This window comes from Theobroma umbraticum, unplaced genomic scaffold (assembly GCF_002168275.2).
Source record: "Theobroma umbraticum cultivar Fairchild unplaced genomic scaffold, ASM216827v3 scaffold_146.0, whole genome shotgun sequence".
In the NCBI taxonomy this organism is placed as follows: Eukaryota; Viridiplantae; Streptophyta; class Magnoliopsida; order Malvales; family Malvaceae; genus Theobroma; species Theobroma umbraticum.
The window spans coordinates 5,995,626-6,011,541 of record NW_018397265.1 but is presented as its reverse complement, the minus strand read 5'-3'; the positions used below and the strand labels follow the sequence as shown (position 1 = coordinate 6,011,541).

Genomic DNA, 15,916 nt, shown 5'->3' with positions numbered 1-15,916 from the left:
ATTCTAACTTTTGTAAGACATCCCTAAACCCGAAAATGGTTCAAACTAGGTTTCCTATTGATCCACAAGTCAAAGGGTGTTGTAGGAACAAACTTACTAGGCACTCTATTTAGAATGTACAAAGCGATTTTAATGGCTTCACCCCAAAGAGACTCGAGAAAATTAGTCTTACTCATCATACTCTTCATCATTTCCTTAAGCGTCCGATTCTGCCTTTCAACCATACCATTCTATTCAAGATTGCTAGGCATGGTATATTGGGCAATAATTCCACATTTTTGTAAGTATTTGGCAAACGATCCCGTGTGTTGTCCAATTGTACCATGTTTGCTATAATACTCACCTCATCGGTCAAACTTAACAATTTTGATAACTTTTCCTAATTGTTTCTTTACCTCAATTTTGAAAATTTTGAATTTTCATTAGTATAAGATTTTTCATCTATTAAGTATAGGTAACCATAATGAGAGAAATCATCAATGAAGGTAATGAAATAGTTATTACCACACAAGGTGGGTGCAAGAGGTCCACTAATACCAATGTGCACAATTTCTAGAAGGTCATATAATCATTTTACCCTTTACACAATCTACTCAACTGTCTAATTTTCAAAATCAAGATTAGGTAAAATGCCATATTTTATCAATCTTATAACTCTCTCATTAAAGAAATGACCAATCTTTTATGCCATAGTAAGGAAGAGTTTTCTTTAATAAAAGATGTTTTGGACACAATGTTTTCAACATTCATGCAACTATATTTATTATCAGGGACTAACGAAAATTTATATAAATTATCAACTAGCTTAAACTCTTCGACGACTTTAAAATTTAAAAGCAAGTCAACTTTCCCATCACCAATGCCAAAACAATAACCAAGTTTATCCATAATAGAAACTGAAATCAAATTTCACCTAAATGTCAGTACATGAAAAGCATTTTCCAAAACAAGTTCACTTCTAGACTTTAATTTAAACCTATGGTTCTTACATGATTGACATCTACTTTGGCATTGTTTCTAACTAAAAGTTTGGCCTCTTTCTCAATGTAACAGCAACATGAACAGTTGCACCACTATCAAGCCACCATAAATTTGGTGGTGCACTAACAAAATAGGATTCAAAACAAACTAGAGCTAGTGACTTACTTTCTTGTTTATTCTTTTTCTTTAGCCAAGATTTATTCTTGGGGTGCTCATTTTTCATGTGACCTTTCTTCTTACAAGAAAATCACCTAATCTCTTTCCTTATGACTACTTGCAAACTTCCTACCCCTTTAATCTGACCATTACCATGCTTTTTATTGTCATGCTTATGAGCATTTTTTGGTTTCTTAAAATTCTTTCGATAGTAAGGTTTGGAATTGGTGGTAAGCAAGGCACTCTTACTCTTTTCTTTCTTGAGTTTCTCTTCCTTTGAGACACACTTAAAAATAAGGTCATTAACACTTTCAACCTCATTCACAGCATTATAGGCAGTTTTGATTTGGGTAAACTCAATAGGTAAAGAATTAAGGGCATGATGAACAATGAATTTGTTAAAAAAGATGATGTCATGGAAAGTTAATTTAGTTTAAATGTGGACCATTTTCATGATAAAATCCCTAACCCCTCAAACACTGTCATACTTCATACTTGTAAGCTCACTCATAAGGTTCCCAACCTCAAACTTACTGGACTTTTGGTATCTTTCACATACTGCTTCATAAAGTTCCTTAGAAATTTCAATCTTTTGCAACTCACTCAATAGATGCTCAGAAATAGATCTTTTAATGGCATGCAAACAAATACGATTTGTTTTATCCGTTTTAGCAAAAAACTCTTTTTCCTTAGTAGTGCTCTTGTTAGTAAGGGTAGCAAGCTTATCAACACACAAGGGTATGTTTATTTCACTCATAACCAAGGCAAAAGACAAGTCTTCATTTAATCTTTTAAAATTAGACCCATTAAGAGTCTCAATAGTAGCTTGATTATTATTCATAGTAAATATCACTATTCAAGACAAGAAATGCAACTATTAGTTAATTGGGCAATAATGAAATAATTAGCAATAGTCTATAATGTGTTAAAAGAAAATAATCGAAGAGTCTAGGTGCATCATCACAGACTCCCTTGTGGGTAGAGAATATAACATGTTGAAAGGCACTCTTCACATAAAGCAAATATGAGAATATTCTAGGTTTTGAAAAGTCTATCATTTTTAGGCAAATAGACCTTCTAGACCAATATACTCTCAACCATAATGCTTCATGCCCCACTTTAAATTGCCCTACATAATAACCCCCTTTGGGTTGTTGATTGTATAAAGCAATTTAAAAAACCAACATGTAACCTTTTGCTTAAGAAAATAATTCATTAATTTCAGTAAATAAGCCACTTTGGTAGCCAAGCACTAACATCAATTAATAAAATTTTCTTAAACCAAGAATTAATTATTTATCCAAATTCTTTAATTTGCATACTCAACCAAATGTATGCAACAGTTCGTTCTTGTTGAGATACTGTGCTTGGGTATAACTCATTTAGTTCCAAATAGTATTCGTTGCATTAAAACTTAAGGTCTTGAACTTAAAAAAATAAATGCAATATATTCTCTAAATTATGTAAATAATTTCAACTTGAGAATATATAGATTTGGAGACTAATCTAAGGATAGTACATACAGGCATTCAACTCAAACATATTTATTCAACCAAGCAAATAAATACGATCATATGCTATTCTATTTTAATCTACACTAAACTCCCTTTCCTATGTTATGTTTAGGTTTCTAAATCAATTTAATTGATGGTTGGGTAATTAAAAACATTAAGAATAAATTGGAATAAACAATCCAATACCATTGAAAATAAGCAAGAAAGAGATTAAAAATTTAGACTACATGTAAGTTTAATTGCAATCCTAGAAAACAAAATTTAGTTACTCATAATTGCAATAATAAATAAAAACATATGAAGTTTAGCCATCAAGAGTAACAAAAATAATAAAAGCTAAGGAAGAAATGCTTGACATTAAGTTTAAGAAGACATGTGATTTTTGTCAAATCACAATACAATGTAGTTCAAATCTAACACTAGGGATGCACCAGTTATGAAAGGTGATAGGCTTAGGCTTAGCCAATGTCTAAAAATTATTTGGAAAGAGAATCTGTGAAAGACATACCCTATCCTAGTGCAATTCGGAGCTTAATGTATTTGCAAATTTGCACTAGGCCAAACATAGCTGTTGTAGTGGGAGTTCTTGGTTGATATCTTTGCAACCTTGGTTTGGATCATTGGGTTACAGCCAAGAAAGCAATGAGACACTTTCAAAAGACTAAGGATTATATGCTGGTGTACAGAAAGGTGGATAATCTTGAGATTGTTGGCTATATCAATTCTGACTTCGCTGGTTCAAGACGACATGAAGTCCACCTCAAGGTATATTTTTATGTTAGCTAGGGTAGTTGTTTCTTAAAAGATTGTTAAACAGATGCAATTAGCTTCTTTTACTATGCAGGATAAGTTTGTTGCTTGTTATGGGAGTACTACGCAAGCTATCTAGCATAAAAATATCATTTTTGACCTTTGTGTTGTTGATTCTATCTCTAAACCTCTTAAGATTTATAGTGATAATAAGTCTGCTATGTTGTTCACCAAGAACAATAAAACCACTAGTGGGTCTAAGCATTTAGAGATAAAGTATCTAAAGGTTTGGACTTTTGTTAAGAATGGTGGCATTGTTGTTAGACCATATATTATGTGTTATATAGTATACTTATTAACATACTAATTAGTCAATAACAATTTACTATTATATATAACAATATATTATATATAGTATATAAGTTATATGACTTCTTAGTATACTTATATACTATATAAGTAAATATTAACTATATATAGTAATATATTAATACACAATACATTGTATTAGTGTATATTGTATATACTATATATAATATATATCAATACAATATACATATATACTATATAAATTTATATAGTAAATATTTATACAGTATATATTGTTTATAGTTATACATTAGATAATATATATCTCAATACACTATAGATAGTACACTTATTAATAAACTCTATTTACTATATAAAAAGTATTATTATTCAAAAATTACATATTAGTACTATACTATATTAGTATATTTGTAAAATTATAAGTAATAATGTAATATATGGTAACGTAAAGTACATTATCAATATTTTTTTGAAATGGGGAAGAGAGAGTCGAAAAAATGTATATTATTAATATATTATTAATAAATAAAAAATAAAAAAATTTAAAAAATTCATTTAAAATTGATTTAACCAACTAAAGTCAGTTAAAATTATTAAATCAATTCAATTCATTTAATTTTTTTAAGAAAGTCGATTAAATCAGTTAATGGTATTCCTTAACCGAATTAACCGATTTAACTAGATGCTCACCCCTACAGTCAGCCCCATTTGTTTTTACTCTCATTTTATCTTCTGTGTTAGAAAAGACCCAAAAGAAAAACACAAAGTTTAACCCTTTTGTGAGAATTTGTTGTAAACCTATCTTTTTCTTCTTTTTTTTTCTTAAGATCTGTTACCAACCCTTTTTTCTTTCTTTTTGTTTCCACTATTGTACTTTGTTAGAATAGGTGTGTGAAAAGACCAACAACCCAATTAAACTACTTGAGAAGCAAACCATGAGACAAGCGGTCAAAACCCATGCTTGAGGCAATTGAAGTATCCACGATGCAAAATAGCGAACCTTTACGTGGTAAAACTTGAAGACAGGGCCGGCTTTAGCATAAAGTCATCAAAGCCCTTATTTTGGGTCATACAATTTTATAGGTCTCATAATTTTATATAATATAATTAATTATATTAAATAAATTGTTATGAATAAATGAATGTATCCATTGAATCTTTCAATCTTTCAAGTTTCATTCATAATCAATGTATATATTTATGATAGTTCATCAATACCTTCATTAATACTTTGTAACCCTTACATCTATGTAACCCTATAAATAGAGCTTTATACTTGATGAAAAATTACAATCAATAATAATAAGAAATAATGAGAAATGAATAAGAAGTTCTTTTCTCATTAGAAATGAATCGGAAGTTTTTTTTTTCTCAATTCTTCTCTCAATTATTTTCTTAGTATATCTTTCTTTATATTATATATCATGTTATTAGTATGTGTCTTTAAAAGTAATGAGAAGATATTTTTTTCAATTAGATTTTAGTTTTTTTTATATGGTCTAATTAGCTTGAGCCAACTACAGATTTAGAATATATCTTTATCCCCCTGAAAAGGTGATAGACTATCCCTCCGAAGCAGTGATAGACCTTTAAGAACTCCAATCTAATTTTTTATATGCAGTATTATGGCAAATATTAAAAAGCCCAAGTTCCACATCATGGAAGTGAGTGGAAACAATTATCTGTGTTAGTGCCTTGATGTTGATATGCATATTCGAGGGCAAGGTCTTGCTAATGCAATTATTATAGATGGATACACAAATGATAAATATAAAGTGAATGCTCTAATTTTCATTCGTCGTCATGTGCATGAGAGCTTGAATACTCAATGTTTATCCGTCCGAGATCCTAAGATACTGTGGATGAGATTGAGAGAGAGGTATGATCATAACAAGACTATTATTCTCCCTCAAGCATAATATGATTGGTAACATCTCAGGCTACAAGACTTCAAATCAGTGTCTGATTACAACTCAGCCTTATTAGATATAGTTTCACGACTAGAGGTATGTGGTGTAAAGCTCACTGAACTAGAGCTATTAAAGAAAACTTTCCCCACTTTTCATGCTTCAAATATTTTATTGCAGTAGCAATACCGATAGCATCAATTTAAGACATACTCAGAGTTGATTTTCGTCCTTCTGATTGTTGAGCAGACTAATGAACTGTTGCTTAGAAATCATGATTTTAGACTTGCTGGTTCAAAAGCATTGCCTGAGTTCTAGTAAGAGTACTGGCTGATTTAAGGGCCATGAGCACATGCTAGTGCATAACCTAAGAAAAGGTGGTAGAATATATAAATGCCCTAGGAAAATTAATCTTGGCTTAAATCATGACAAGGGTAAGAAGCCAAAAAAAAAGCATAATGAAAGTATTTGCTATCGTTGTGGCATGACTGGTCATTGGTCGCGTACCTATCATCTGCCAAAGCATTTTGTTGATTTATACCAAGCACCCCTGAAGGGTAAGGGTGAGCGAGTTGAAACTCATGCCATTAAAAATGCTATGAGCAACGTCGAGGCTAATAATACCTTCGTTGAAGTGACTCCTCATGCTCCTATAGAAGTAAAAACATCATTGGATGTCTCTGATTTTTTTGAAGACCCCAAAAAGGCATCAGATAGGTGGAATTCAGCTCAGACTTAAGATTTAAGAATTTTAATGTTATTTTTAGTGTATTATTTTTACTTGATTGTTCATAAATAAAATTATTATCCCAAAATTGATTTGTGAATTTTTACTTGACACTTGAAGTTGTTAATACAAGTGACACATGAAGTTGTCAATATAAGTGCAAATGAAAACCATCGAGACAAGAAAAGATGTCTATTTGCTTAATAGTGCAACGACACATACCATTCTTCGTGGTAAGCACTTTTCTCGAGTATGACATTACATAAGGCAAATGTCCATAAAATGTCAAGTTCTGTTAGGATTATTGATGGCTCAGGGAATGCCACAATTATTTACCAAATGGCACCACTTTGCATATTGAGTATGCATTGCAAAATAGTAAATTGAAGAAAAATCTACTTAGTTACAAAGATGTAAGTCATAATAGGTACAATCTTAAGACAATTGATGAGTAAAATAAAGAATTTCTTTGTATCACCTCTTATAATATGGGCTAGAAGACCATCCATGATAAGCTAGAAGCTTCAACTAAAGGATTGTATTTTGTCCCTATTAAAGCTATTGAAGTCTACGCTACCCTGTTTTGGAGATTGGTAAATCCTAGTGAGTTTGGCCTTTAGCATGATTGCTTAAGTCACCTAAGAGCTACGAAGATGTGTAGGATAATCCAAAATACTAGAGGACACTATTTAAAAGATAAAAAGGTTTTGTTGTCCAAGGATTATACTAGTGAAGCATGTTCACAAAGAAAGCTCATTACTAAACCTTCTATAACAAAGATTAATCTTGAATCCCCTTCATTCTTGCAAAGAATCCAAGGTAATTTTTTTGAACCAATACAACTGGCAAGTGGACTATTTCAATAATATATGGTATTAGTGGATGCATCTTGAACATGGTCTCTTGTTTATCTGTTATCTATGTATAACGTTGCCTTTACACATTTACTTGCACAGATTATAAAGCTCCATCACATTTCCCTAATTATTCAATTAAGAATGTAAGGACGGATAATGCTGGTGAATTTACATCAAAGAACTTTGATGCGTATTGTACTTCATTAGGAATCGAGGTTGAGCACCTAGTTCCCATGCTCATACTCAGAATGGATTGACAGAATTCTCGATAAAACGCATTCAAATTATTGCTTGTACTTTATTATTGAGAACAAATCTCAATTATATAGAGTGAGGTCATACTGTTTTACATGCGACGACACTAATTAGATTACTCTCCACTACTAGTCTTCTATAATTCCCCATGCAGCTGGTTCTTGGTTATGAACAAGATATTTCACATTTATGTACCTTTGGTTACACTATGTGTGTGCTTGTAGCCTTGCCAAAAAGGACTAAAATGGGTCCCTAACACCGTTTGGGCATTTATGTTGGGTTTGATTCACCATCCATTATTAAGTTCATGGAACCAACGATGAGGTGACCTTGTTACTGCCCAATTCGTAAATTGTCATTTTGATGAGAAAGTGTTTTCATCGATAGGGATAACTAGGGCCTCCATGGCTAAGAAGCAGAAACCAGTTGATATTTTCTCCTACAATGAGAAAATTTTTTCCTATTTAGACATATGAACTCCTAAATGTGAAAATGAGGTGCAACATATAATCCATCTACAGAATAGTGCCAATAGACTTCCTGATGCATTTAATGATGCTGCAAAGGTCACGAAATCTCATATTACAACTGTGAATGCTCCAGCTAGGATTGTTGTTCTTGAAGAACAAGTTGAAATGGATCAAAATGGTCCACGCCTATAGCATGGAAGATCACTAGGATCAAAAGAAACTGTTTGTCAAAAATGAACGGGGAGGAATCACGAATCCGCTCCAAAGAGCCCATTACCCCTAAAGAGACACAAATTGCTCGAAAAAATCCCATTTCCCCTAAAAAGGCACAAACCCATGACAGATCACTGACTTTGGGAATACTAAGATTTCTATTACATATTGTAATGAGATTTTAGATCAGAATGATATAATCCTCGATGATGTTTTTGCATTCTCAATTACTCATGAGATTATGAACGATAATTGTGAGCCATGATCTATCATTGAATGTCATCAAAGGCAAGATTGACATAAGTGGGAGGAAGCATTCTAGGTTGTATTGGCTTTCGTAGCTAAACGAGAAGTTTTTGGGCCTGTAGCTTGAACCCCCTACAATGTAATGCCCGTTGGATATAAGTGGGTATTTATCCGAAAATGAATAAGAAAAATGAAGTCATGAGGTATAGAGCCCGGCTCATTGCCTAAGGCTTCTCTCATAGACTTGGGATTGATTATGATGAGACATATTCACTTGTGATGGATATGATTACTTTTTGTTTCCTCATTAGCTTAGCAATTTCTGAAAAATTAGAAATGCGTCTTATGGACATTGTGATTGCATATTTATATGGTTCATTAAACTTTGATATTTATATGAAAATTCCCGAGGGATTAAAAATGCCTAAAGCATACACTCCCTATAACTTATTCTCAATAAAGTTACAAAGATCTTTGTACAAGTTAAAGTAATCCGATCGCATGTGGTATCAACGCTTAAACGAGTACCTAATTAAGGAAGGGTACAAGAATGATCCTATCTATCCATTCGTGTTTATTAAGAAATCAGAAATCGAGTTTGCTACAATAGTAGTTTATGTCGATGATATGAATTTGATTGGAACTCTAAAAGAGTTATCTAAAACTACTGAATACTGGAAACGTGAATTTGAAGTTAAAGATTTAGGTAAAACCAAACTTTGTCTTGGTCTAGAGCTTGAGCACAAAGCAAATGAAATACTTGTCCATCAGTTAACATATTTTAAGAGATTTCTTAGACATTTTAACATGGACAAGGCTCACCCATTGAGCGCCCCTATGGTTATAAGGTCTCTTAATCCCCCAAAGGACCTGTTTCATCCTAGAGAATCTGATTAGGAAATACTTGGTCCTAAAGAACCATATCTCAATACTATTGAGGCTTTAATGTACTCGGCACAATGTATGAGACTAGATATTGCTATTGCAATAAATTTGTTAGCCCACTTTAGTTCTAAGCCAACCTAGAGACATTGGAATGGGATAAAACGTATCTTCCATTATCTCTGAGGAACCATAGATTTAGGGTTATATCATTCCAAGGATTCTACTAACTTTGGTTTTAGTTGGATATGTTGATGTAAGATATAATTCTGATTCGCACAAGGCTCACTCCTAAACCGATTATTTATTTTTCTATAACAACACCACCATTTCTTAGCACTCTACTAAGCAATCGCTAGTAGCTACATCCTCCAACCACTTTGAGATTATCGCTCTATATGAAGCTGAAAGAGAGTGTGTTTGGTTGAGATCCGTTATAGCACATATTCATGATTCTTGTTACTTAACACCGATTATAAATTCCCCCACTATAATTTATGAGCTACTTGTGTTGCACAAGTCAGGGTAGGATATATTAGAGGAGATAGGACCAAGCATATCTCGTCAAAATTTTTCTATACTCACGAATTTCAAGAAAGTCAATAAGTTGACGTTAAACAGATTCGCTCCTCCAATAATCTTGCAAATCTTTTTACCAAATCATTGCCAACATCGACATTTGAGAAATTAGTATCTAGCATTGGAATGCGGCGAGTTAATCAGATGCAAGATTAATTTGCCCTTGAAGCGGAAAAATATCAAATGCCTTGGAAGTGGCAATATGGCTTAATTGAAGGGGAACAGATAATAAACTATGCACTGTACTCTTTTTCCCTTATGTCTGATATTTGTTCCATTGGGTTTTTCTGACTTAAGGTTTTTAATGAGGCAATTTAAAGCATGTTCTATGAAGCCCTTGAAATGATGTTTCATCTAAAAGGGAGAAATTATTAAATGCCTGTATTTGTTTCCTTCTGTTTGGTTTTTGTCGCATTGGATTTTTTCAGCTTTAGGATTTTAATGAGGTAGAATTTTAAAGCACTATTTTAAGGGGGAGTGTTATGAATAAATGAATTTGTCCATTGAATCTCCCAACCTTTCAAGTTTCATTAATAATCAATGTATATATTTGTGATGGTTCATCAATATCTTCATTAATACTATGTAACCTTCACATTTATGTAACCCTATAAATAGGGCTTTGTACTTGATGAAAAATTACAATCAATAATAATCAGAAATAATGCGAAATAAATTAGAAGTTCTTCTCTCATGAGAAATGAATCAGAAGTTTTCTTTCTCAATTATTCTCTTAATTATTTTCTTAGTATATCTTTCTTTATATTTTATATCATATATATAAAAATTAAAATAATTAATAGAATATTTTTTAAATTAAATGTCTATTAAATATTTATTTTCTCTCACTTCCTACCTTTTATTAAGTTTCAACTATTTATCTTACTTCCTCATTTATGTAAAAGTCAAAATAATTAATAAAATTACATATTCTCTTACTTTCTGGATTATTTGCCTAATAAATCTTTATTTTTTTATCTCTTATCAATTCCCATAATGCTAATAATTCTCAATTGTTTTTCCTATTTTCAATGAACGTAATATGTTTTTAATGATTTCCAACTAATGTTAATTTTTTTTAATTTCAATAAAAAAGATTTCATTTAAATATTAAAGCACTTTAAGCTTTTTAATAAAATTACATATTCTCTCACTTTCTCAATTATTTCCCTAATAAATCTTTATATTTTTGATCACTTTTCAATTTCCATAATACTAATAATTCTCAATTATTTTTCTATTTTCAATGAACGTAATATATTTTTAATAATTTCCAACTAACGATAATTTTTCTTAATTCTAATAAAAAAGATTTCATTTAAATATTTAAGTACTTTAGGCTTTTAATAAAATTACGTATTCTCTCACTTTTTTAATTATTTACCTAATAAATCTCTATTTTTGGTCACTTCTCAATTCCCTTAATGTTAATAATTCTCAATTATTTTATCTATTTTTAATGAACAAAATACATTTTTAATAATTTTTAACTAATGATAATTTTTTTTAATTTTAATAAAAAAGATTAATCATTTAAGCACTTTTTTTCAAAGCAAGCCGCCCTGCTTGGAGACCCCCTTGGAACTTCACAAACTCTTTACCTAAATAATACTATTTAGGTATTTTATAAATAATACTTTAGAAGTTCCGTTGAAACTTCTTTTCAAGTATGTTATAAATAATACTATTTTTCTCTTTGACACGCAATGTATCTGTTTTGTCATTGGTCTGGCTGAAACCTACTTGTCATTCTTAGTATTGGTTGACGCTCATGAATTCGTCATAGTTTTCGACATCGACGACTTTGACTACCAGCTGCTTATTACCTAGCTACTATATCTATGTTTATTATTCATTGGAGGTTAGGTGACACAGGGTCGCGGACAAGAGTCCAAGAGAAAGAATTAAGTATAGAGATGGGTCGCCTATCTTCCTTCGTTCCTCGTTTCATTGTCTTCATGTTGATAATTTCAGTTCTGGCCATGCAATCGGCTCCAACAAGTGCAGGTAATTTGCACCCACTTCCCTGCAACTAAAACCCCTCGCTTTGCACCGATCTTTAATTTCTATAGAGAGAAAACAGTAATGACTTACTAACTTCTATTTTCTTTTTCAAATTTCCTCCCTTTCTTTTATTGTGATTTGTGGTTAATTGGATCTATGACTTGTGATTTGTGTTTATTTATTAGTATTCTTTTCTTAATGTATGAAAAAAGTTTAAGAGGAGACAGAATTCGAACTTTACTTTTTATGTGGATTAAGAAAGTGTAGCAATCACTTTATCAAGATTTTCTAATGTTAATTATATTCATATGAATATTTACTTGAAAAGAATTTAATATTTTTAATTTGTTATAAATTTGACACGAATGTATCAATGGAAGACTGATAATGAGGAAGGGGTTTTAACAATTTGCAGATTTAAAGTTGCGCAAGCTGGGCAAAAAACCCTTGCCAAGCCCGCCTCCTACTCCATCGTGGGCCAGGACGAAGAGCCATTTCCCTGTTATTCCATCACCAGCACCGTTCTAGCTAGACTCATGCCCAGCTGTATACTTGCTACCATTATAAGTGTGAAAGTATAGCTAGTGTTTTTGCAAAAAAATTTGACAAGAGTCACTAGTTACATTACGGTTGTGTTTAATACTTTATAATGTACGACGATTGAAAGTAATGTGATTACAAATAATGTGATTGTAGGAAAAATAATATTACATTGTTTAGTATACAAGCAAAATAATAATTAAAATACAAAGAAGATAACATTGCAGTGTTTGGTTTATAAATATTTTGATGGGAATGTAATATTAATTTTTAAAATTATTCTTATTTATTAAAATGTAAATTTAGTATACTTGTATTTTTATTGTTAATTTTTATATAATATCATCTCTTAAATATATTTTTAATGTCATATATTTTATTTTTATTTTTTATTATAACCTTATATATTTTATTTTTTATTTTTTATTATAACCTTATATATTTTATTTTTATTTTTTAATATAATTTTTTATATTATATATTTTATTTTAACTTTTAATTCTTATATTATATATTTTATTTTAACATTTTTATTTTAATTATGACATCACAAAATATTTTTAAAAAAGTAATAAAGTTGAAGGGTAATAACATTACAAAATGCAATGTAATGTAATTGCATTGGCTTTGAACTGAAATCACATTACGTCCCTTGGCTGTAATGTAATTGTATTACAATCTTACATTGCAGTGGTCTGTTACAAAACAAACACTATAATGTAATTTAATTATATACATTGTAAAAATGTGTTTCCACTTTTCTCGTATCAAAAGCTACCTACATGTTTGACTTCACTCAATTATTCTGCTTTTATATATATATATATATATATATATATATATGTAATGGAATGCTTAATTATGTTAAAGTCTCTATTTGGGTCCTTCTACAAAAGAATATTGATCACTTTAATCCTCCTTTTCTAATTTTAAATAATCTAGTCCTTGTCAAATTAATATGTTTAACATTTCATGGAAAACAAGTTTACATAACTCTTAGGAAATCATTTGCCTTTGAAAAATCTTTGAAAGATACATAAAATCTGAATTTTGTCTAACATATATAGATAGATTAGGGGATCTATTGATAGATGGAACACAGAATATTTCCTATAGTATTTTGCCTTCTATTTATTGATAGATGGCCTTTAAATATCGATAGATCAATCCTGCACAAAATTATGCCATATGTCCTCTTATCTCATGAAACAATTCTCTAGGTTAGACTTTTGACCAAGCAAGCATTCATTCACCATATTCTCACATACATTGTGACATATATGAACATGTAATCATAAAGTTAGACTCATGAGCATCAATTCATAAAACTTTCTAATAAACCATAAATATTTCCTTTGAGTGTTGCTCACCCCATTCAAGTGGGTAATAATTTAATCCTCACTACTTGGGATTAATCCTTGTGTGCTCTTATGAGTGGCGTATCAACCTCACCCACAACCATTGAATGGTCCCACCCCACTTAGGCGGATGGTGATCAATTCCTACTATCATCATTCGTGAGTGGCATATCAATCTCACCCACAATCTGTAAGTGGCCCCACCTCACTCAAGCAGATAGTGATTAATCTCCATTATCGTCATAGGATTCCTCAAGTATAGGATCGTTTTCATCCATAACTTGCATCATAAAGTAAAAATCATTATCATAAAATCATTCTTATATTTAACCCATAGTTTATATGAAATTCTCAACACATATATCTTATGGCATACATTTCATAATCTTATAAATCATTCTCATGTTTAGCCCATAATGTACATGATATTCTCAACACATACATCTCATGGCATACATATCACAATCTTATAAATCATTCTATGCTTAGCCTATAGTGTACACGATATTCTCAACACATACATCTCATAACATACATTCATAATCCTGCAAATGGAATTCATGCACCCATCAAACCTTGCATGCTACATCATATCAAGCGTGTACGTTATACCATTCACATTGTTTTGAGGAAAAATATTTGAAGGGCCTTGTCTTATTTTATTGAAAACCAATAATACTAAGATATTTACATGCATAGTGGATTCGCAAACGATTTGAAAATCACTTGTGTCACTCCCATAATAAATCATCATCCTTTCAAATCATTTAATCATACTTTCAAAAACTAGTTGAAAACCTTGAAGCTCAAATCCTTTGAGAAACCATTCTTGAAACAATAGTTCATCATACATAATCAATATTTTTATAAAAATCATATTTACTTTACATATTAAACTACTTGAAAAGAAGTATCCACTCACCAAATTGGAGACTTAATCTCTAACTCCAATCACAACTCCCTCTCCAGCAAATTCTTTGGAGTTTTCAATCATTCTTAACATTCAACAATCATCATAATCAATATCTAGACTTAAAATTTCGTAATACCCATTTTAAGCATTTTGGAAACTTGTTGGATTCATCTAAAACTAATTCTCTAGCTTAAATCCACTATTACTTAGCATAATAAATGGTTAGGAACCCATAAATCCTTCATCCTTAGCTTAGATAAGCATTGATGCCAAGGAAAATCACACTTGATCTTAGCAGCCAACATAAAAATTTGGGCATAAAGATAACATTTTCAGTTCTGAAAAATTAAGGTTTAAAGATTTCAAAGTTGAAAAATGTCATTTTGTTCATAAAAACTCAAAACCAAGCTTAAAATCATAAAAAATGATGATTTAGGTTGAAAATGGGTTAAAAAGGGTTTAGGGTCGAGAAAATACCATGCAAAAATAGTTGAGGGTTGCCATCCCTCAAAACATGTGACCTATTTATAGTTTGAAGTTTGAAAATACCATTTTGTGTTTTTATTTTTTTGAAAATGGTGCCATCTATCGATAGATCAAGGATAAATCAAGGCCATCTATCGATAGATGTCATTTAGGGTTCTTTTAAAAAGCTCTCTAATTACTATCTATCGATTGATATGTCCATCTATCAATAGATCTGGCAATTTATGGATAGATTTGACCATCTATCCATAGATGTTCTTTAGTGATATTTTAAGAAAACCTTTTTGGATTGAATTTATCAATAGATGAAGAACATCTATCGATAGATAAGCTCTAATAAGAAAAAACAAACATTGAAAACTTATCCAATTGGATTCCTTTTCACACAAAACTTTGTAAATCATTTTTATATGTCAAAAAATAAATTTTTCATGATTAAAACTTAGTTTAAATGTTCAAAACATGAGACATGCATGCTCACCTAGGATTTCTTCACTTAGCATCACACAACAAGGTGGGATTTCACAGTTGCATCTTATTCTAATCAAGGTCGAGACTTAATCTCTTTCATGGCATCTCTATAATGGAATTGAGAATAAGCATTTTGCACTTTCAATTCGTCAATGACATAGTTATATTCATGGGGAATAGGGTGACGAAGAAACCAATATCTAAAGGCTATTCAGATGCTTTGAATTTGTGTTAGGATTAATAAACAATTTTTATAAAACTTGTGCTAATATGGTGG

General features: G+C 30.9%; 1 long non-coding RNA gene across 1 annotated transcript; it reads left to right on the top strand.

Annotated features, from left to right (window-relative positions):
* Positions 1 to 11,612: 11,612 nt before the first annotated feature.
* On the top strand, positions 11,613 to 12,576 carry LOC110422747 (uncharacterized). The gene is made up of 2 exons (XR_002445763.2): positions 11,613 to 11,874; positions 12,287 to 12,576. It is a non-coding gene; the product is annotated as an uncharacterized LOC110422747 (long non-coding RNA).
* The last annotated feature ends 3,340 nt before the right edge of the window (positions 12,577 to 15,916 follow it).